The following is a 7,566-nucleotide window of genomic DNA, read 5'->3' as shown; positions in this document are numbered from 1 at the left end:
ATACACCTGAACATCAACAGGAGAGAACTCTTTAAAGTAGAGACACTACATACTGATATACACCTGAACATCAGCAGGAGAGGACTCTTTAAAGTAGAGACACTACATACTGATATACACCTGAACATCAGCAGGAGAGGACTCTTTAAAGTAGAGACACTACATACTGATATACACCTGAACATCAGCAGGAGAGGACTCTTTAAAGTAGAGACACTACATACTGATATACACCTGAACATCAGCAGGAGAGGACTCTTTAAAGTAGAGACACTACATACTGATATACACCTGAACATCAGCAGGAGAGGACTCTTTAAAGTAGAGACACTACATACTGATATACACCTGAACATCAACAGGAGAGAACTCTTTAAAGTAGAGACACTACATACTGATATACACCTGAACATCAGCAGGAGAGGACTCTTTAAAATAGAGACACTACATACTGATATACACCTGAACATCAGCAGGAGAGGACTCTTTAAAGTAGAGACACTACATACTGATATACACCTTAACATCAGCAGGAGAGGACTCTTTAAAGTAGAGACACGACATACTAATATACACCTGAACATCAGCAGGAGAGGACTCTTTAAAGTAGAGACACTACTGATATACACCTGAACATCAGCAGGAGAGGACTCTTTAAAGTAGAGACACTACTGATATACACCTGAACATCAGCAGGAGAGAACTCTTTAAAGTAGAGACACTACTGATATACACCTGAACATCAACAGGAAATAACTCTTTAAAGTAGAGACACTACTGATATACACCTGAACATCAGCAGGAGAGGACTCTTTAAAGTAGAGACACTACATACTGATATACACCTGAACATCAACAGGAGAGGACTCTTTAAAGTAGAGACCCCTTTAAGTCGTTAACAGTGGAGAGTGAAACAATGTAGATCTAGACACTATAGAACATGGCGCAGCGTTACAGCAGCAGTGATGTCCTCTTCCTCCTCACATCCATAATGTCTCTTCTCTTGATTTAAACGTTTAGTTCATCCGGATGCTGAATGGGCGGGATGCCACTGTTGCTAGGATACATCACCCTGGTGGCAGCAGGAGGGAGTAAAGCAGGATGGAGGGAGCAAGAGTATTGGAAGAGGGGAGGATGAAGGAAAGAGGAAAGGAAGAAGAGAGAGAACGAGGGAGGGAGGACACAATACAAAAAAATAATTAAATAATAAATAAATAAAAATATGCGATTCATGAAAACAGTCAATAAACACAGGACTGTATATAACAAGAATAATAAAAAAATATATAAAAAATAATATAATGTAATAATTAATCAAATACAAAATTATTTAATAATAAATAAATAAAATATATCATTTCAATAAATACATATAAATTAGGTATTATTAAACAAATAATATATGATTAAAATATAATTAAAAGTCCAGTAGACCTGAGGGTTCTAGGGGGTTCATATCTATCAAACACCTAGACACCATTCAAATCTATCAGATTAAAGAGTAAAGGACCCCCCCCCCCCCCCCCCCCCCCCCCCTCTCTCTCTCTCTGGGTTAGCAGCCATGCGATGAGGTAATATATAATATAATGCGCAGTGCTTGCAGTGTAGGAAGTGCTGGCTCAGCATTTGTTTACACCCCTCTGAATGACGAGGATAAAAGAAGTGCTGCTGCGAGCCACTCCCTTTCACACGGGATTAGAGGAGCTTTAAGCCCACTCCTCTTTCATTATGATTCCTGTTTTAAAGTCCTAGAAAACACACACACACACACACACACACACACACACACACAGTGAAGCTGAAAGTAGCTCCGACTGAATGTCTCTTAACATCTGGGCGGGGAGAAATGTGATCGTTAGTTACCTGATTTTTGATTCTTTGATTTATTTCGATTGTTTAAAACAATAATGAAATGAAACATGACAATTATCCCACTATACAAGCTTAAGCAGTGTCAAATTGATCAACTAAAATATTACTGACTTATAAATTATATATAAAGAAATGATCGACTTAATTACACATCCAAAAACCTGTAATCTGAGTATTACAATATAAAAGTAATGTTATCTCATTTTCTCTCCAGTGCCAAAGCAAAGGTGGTATTTTTTATTTTAGCAGATCAAGTGTAACTGCATGTAAAAAAGGCTTTGAAACATTAAAAGTAGCCTGGCCTATTGTAGTCTGATTACTTTCTGTTATGTTTCCATTACCCCAATATCAAATGCAATGCAAGTAAATGTATATACTGTAGGCAAGGCATTAAGAATAGTCTAATTGATAAGTTAATTGCATGAAGCAAATATGTTCGTCCAATAAATGAAGTGTCCTCCCATTGCTTTAAAAATAGAAGATATTCAAAACGAATTCAGACCGTTTCCTCAATTCCCAACCAATTATTAAAACTAGAACCCTTAATGATGATAATGTAGGCCCATTGCATGTGCCTTGTAATATATATATTATAATATGTGTAATAGTTATTTAAGCAATAGCTATCGACAGGCCGTGGTATATGCTCATTATATCACAGCTAAGGGGCGTGGGTCGGCCCGACGCGAAGCACGCAGTTTGCTTTTCAGTCCAACTGTATACTGTTTTTCTCAGGCGCGGAGGGATACTGACTTGTTGTGAAAAGTAATTTACAATTCTACCAGTGGTATACGCTCAGTATATCACGGCTAAGAACCAATCAGATTGCTTGATTTAACTTGTCCGTTTTATAATGTTCTTTATTTAAAATGTATTGTAATCCTGCTAGTAATCCCCATTTATTTTAAATACACCAGTATTCTTTTTAAGGGATTACATTTACCTTATTTGTGTACCCTAATTATCTCGTTACATGTAATCCGTGATAGTCTGCTCCAAACATCTGGGTCACACGCGTAATTCAGGCAGTGTTGGAAAAACACTCCGATCCTGAAATTAGAATTACTGAAGTCTTAACATACTCCATTACAATTGCAGATGGGATCTTTTTACTGTGCTTAACATATTATATCATTAAAAAGCACATTTTAATGGTGTATTTTGGCGATATAGAGCATATTTCAATCCCTCTCTCCGTTTCTTGATTTGAATGCATGTCTTGGATGGAGATGTGTTTTTTCCTCTGGTTCACGTTTGCAGAGCTGCAGCTATTTTTAGAAATAAGAAATTGCTTTGGGGAACCCCTACAATCGAGCAGTCTGCCTCTCTGTATCTCCCTTTCCTCCCCAAACACACTCTCACACACGTTTTACAATGTGATGCTGCTCAGGGAAATCCTGTTGTGTTATCGTCATGCTCTGCGGTTAAAATGTGTTTTAATTTGTAGTATAGGCAACCAGAATCCTGTGGAGCTTTATCTCCTGGAAAATAGAAGAAGACACAACAGCAGGTAGTACCGTCGCTCTGTAGAAACACACACACTGCCTGAGGAGTGTGTGTGTTCAAAGCCACAGATGATGTTCGTCCTGTAAATGTGACACGAGGAGCTCAGACATGACCTTCACGTCAGCCACATCTCAAACTGAATTAGACTAAAATATATCATTAATGTCCATCATTTAATCCAAACAGGCATCTGACAAAATGACAATGATGGATATTGCTGTTTCATCCACATCCATATCAGACAGCAGAGTGATGTTCAGGTGTATATCAGTATGTAGTGTCTCTACTTTAAAGAGTCCTCTCCTGCTGATGTTCAGGTGTATATCAGTATGGAGTGTCTCTACTTTAAAGAGTCCTCTCCTGCTGATGTTCAGGTGTATATCAGTATGTAGTGTCTCTACTTTAAAGAGTCCTCTCCTGCTGATGTTCAGGTGTATATCAGTATGGAGTGTCTCTACTTTAAAGAGTCCTCTCCTGCTGATGTTCAGGTGTATATCAGTATGGAGTGTCTCTACTTTAAAGAGTCCTCTCCTGCTGATGTTCAGGTGTATATCAGTATGTAGTGTCTCTACTTTAAAGAGTCCTCTCCTGCTGATGTTCAGGTGTATATCAGTATGTAGTGTCTCTACTTTAAAGAGTCCTCTCCTGCTGATGTTCAGGTGTATATCAGTATGTAGTGTCTCTACTTTAAAGAGTCCTCTCCTGCTGATGTTCAGGTGTATATCAGTATTTAGTGTCTCTACTTTAAAGAGTCCTCTCCTGCTGATGTTCAGGTGTATATCAGTATGTAGTGTCTCTACTTTAAAGAGTCCTCTCCTGCTGATGTTCAGGTGTATATCAGTATCTAGTGTCTCTACTTTAAAGAGTCCTCTCCTGCTGATGTTCAGGTGTATATCAGTATGTAGTGTCTCTACTTTAAAGAGTCCTCTCCTGCTGATGTTCAGGTGTATATCAGTATGTAGTGTCTCTACTTTAAAGAGTCCTCTCCTGATGATGTTCAGGTGTATATCAGTATGTAGTGTCTCTACTTTAAAGAGTCCTCTCCTGCTGATGTTCAGGTGTATATCAGTATGTAGTGTCTCTACTTTAAAGAGTCCTCTCCTGATGATGTTCAGGTGTATATCAGTATGTAGTGTCTCTACTTTAAAGAGTCCTCTCCTGCTGATGTTCAGGTGTATATCAGTATCTAGTGTCTCTACTTTAAAGAGTCCTCTCCTGCTGATGTTCAGGTGCATATCAGTATGTAGTGTCTCTACTTTAAAGAGTCCTCTCCTGCTGATGTTCAGGTGTATATCAGTATCTAGTGTCTCTACTTTAAAGAGTCCTCTTCTGCTGATGTTCAGGTGCATATCAGTATGTAGTGTCTCTACTTTAAAGAGTCCTCTCCTGCTGATATTCAGGTGCATATCAGTATGTAATGTCTCTACTTTAAAGAGTCCTCTCCTGCTGATGTTCAGGTGTATATCAGTATGTAGTGTCTCTACTTTAAAGAGTCCTCTCCTGCTGATGTTCAGGTGTATATCAGTATGTGTGTCTCTACTTTAAAGAGTCCTCTCCTGCTGATGTTCAGGTGTATATCAGTATGTAGTGTCTCTACTTTAAAGAGTCCTCTCCTGCTGATGTTCAGGTGCATATCAGTATGTAGTGTCTCTACTGGGACATGACTCAGGGGTTTTTACGGTATTGTCTGTCTGTGTGTTGACGACAATCTGCTGACTCCTCAGCATCCAATCAGATCCGTCTGTGTGTCTCCTGCATGATCAGGGTTTTTGTGTTTCCTGTTTTATTCTGAAATGTGTTTTTCTTCTTATTTGTTGCCTTGTTTTCTTTCTGTCTCTTTGTCTTCCAGCTTTTTGTGATGATCTGCCTCACCCTGATCCGATCCATCCGTGTTGTTACTTACCTTTTTCAGCTGTGTTTTGTCACATTTATTAGTCCTGTGTCTGAATATCCCTAATGTTCTCTGTCGATTCGTCGTATATTGGTCTGTTGTAGTTCCTGAGCCCATATTTTCCTCTTCTGACCCCCTGGTTTTTCTACTCATGATCCTGGAGTTATCACAGGGTTGCAGTCTCTCTCTCCTTCTCCCCTGGCTGGATGTGTGCAGCGTGGTGTCCATGTCTCCAGTATATATTTTTGTATCTAGATTTGTTTTGCAAGTTGGCTGGTGAGCCCTTTTTCTTTTTGTTAATTAAAAGACCTGCTTATGGCTTCAGAGATCAGTTTCCTCTCCTTTTTCTCTCGGCCGGTTATTTTTTCGTGTTGTTACTTCCCTTTGTGCCCCTGGATCTAAAAGGGAACATTTTTGGTGTTTTCCTTCTTTTTGGGTTATTATCTTGCTCTGTTTTAGTGTTTCTGATATGCTTTAGTTAATAAGCTTTTGTTTTGCTTGTTATACCTATGTTCTTTGTGTTTTCTCCACTATACACGCTCAGAAATGAGCAACAATAAACCCAAACCCCAGGGGTGAATGAAATAAAGTGAATTAACTCAAGTACTTGGTCATAGTATAGGGTGCATTTGATATATAACGCAGTGCAGCATGGTAGAGTGGGTCGAGTTGGGCTAAAACAGTGGGACAGGCAAATCTATAGATGGTGTCACCGTAGTCCGGCTGGGACAGGAATAAGCCAGAGACCAACCTTTTACGGGAAGAAGTTGAAAAACAACATTTAAGTCTGTAAAGGAAGCCAAGAGTTCATTTCAATTTCTTAGTTAGAACTTCAATATTGTGTTTGAAGTTCAGATTACTGTCCAACCAAAAGCCAAGATATTTGTATGTATCGACAAACTCAACAGAAACCCCGGGCGCCGTTCAAAATGGCAGCACACTGCTCCTAACACTAGGATGGGTCAAATGCAGAAAAACAATTTCTCCACAGGGATTAATAAAGTATATTTAAAAAAAAAAAAAAAACACCATCAAGGTTGTCAATGGAGAGGCAAGAGGACGCTGACTTGGGAGCAAAAAGCATTGCTCTGGTTTTCTTTCTGTTCAAAAGCAGTTTGGAATCAATAAGTGCATGCTGCAGCGTGATAACATCAGATTCTAGATTGGAAACGGCCATATCCAGAGAAGGAGCACATGAATATACAATAGTGTCATCATATGATAGGTAGAAAATGTCATCTGATTACAAATATTGTTTACATATAATATAAAGACCAAGGGCCCCAAAATAGAGCCCTGTGGAACTCCCTTCTCCGAGGTGACAGGGTCAGAGACAGTGCTACCCAACCTGACGCTTTGACTACGGTCGGTTAGATAACTCTGAAACCAGCAAATGGCGTTATGACCGAAACGAGACACCAACATAACATCAGACAGAATGTGGTGATCTACAGTGTCAAATGCTTGCTCAGTGTACAGTACTTGAGTAAGCTTGTGGATGTACTAGAGTATACACTTCAGTTTAAAACATGACGCACGATCATACTTGCCAACCTTGAGACCTCAGAAATCGGGAGCATTTCAAAATGCAAAATGGGGGGGGGGGCGGAGTGCTAGTTTATCGCCGGAGCTGTTAGATTAACATTAACATGCTTATTGTAGTACTATCCTTGATGGAGCATATGTGTGGGCAGGAAAGGAGTGAGCAGAGAGTGGAGTAGTTTGTCGATTCTTGTTCTGTTTTCTCTGACTATCTGCCTCACCCTGTCAGACTTTCAGTTGCGCGCGCTACTAAAGAGACGTGTTACCATGGAAACCAAACAATGGTGTAGCTGTATTAAAGTCCGAGTGGAAACGGTCCTGAGTAAATCTGCTTTTGTCAGAAATCGGGAGAAATATGACCCCGGGAGGAAACCGGGAGAGGGCAATGAAATCCGGAGTCTCCCGCGAAAATCGGGAGGGTTGACAAGTATGCGCACGATGCTGGAAAAGAGTGATCATTTAACTTTCCTTTGTGGGTCGAAATAATCCTATTTTTGCTTTTCTGACTCACTATCAGGTGAATTGATGAAAAGGCTTAAAAACAGACGAGAAAAGCTTTGAAATAAAAACAGATGAAATGTTATTGTCTCTCTCACTGATGTGTCACTCGTCTATTTGCAGAAGCAGACGGATATTCAGGGTTGGAAACCTGTACAAAGAGGGGTTTCTTGGCTATAAATAACTGTATATTATAAATATCTCCATTGTTTATTCTCTTGTATTCCATCCACTATGACGGACTATCTCGTGTGCAA

The sequence above is a fragment of the Notothenia rossii genome (assembly GCF_949606895.1).
Source record: "Notothenia rossii genome assembly, chromosome: 10".
Lineage (NCBI taxonomy): Eukaryota > Metazoa > Chordata > Actinopteri > Perciformes > Nototheniidae > Notothenia > Notothenia rossii.
Note: the sequence above shows the minus strand (reverse complement) of the source record.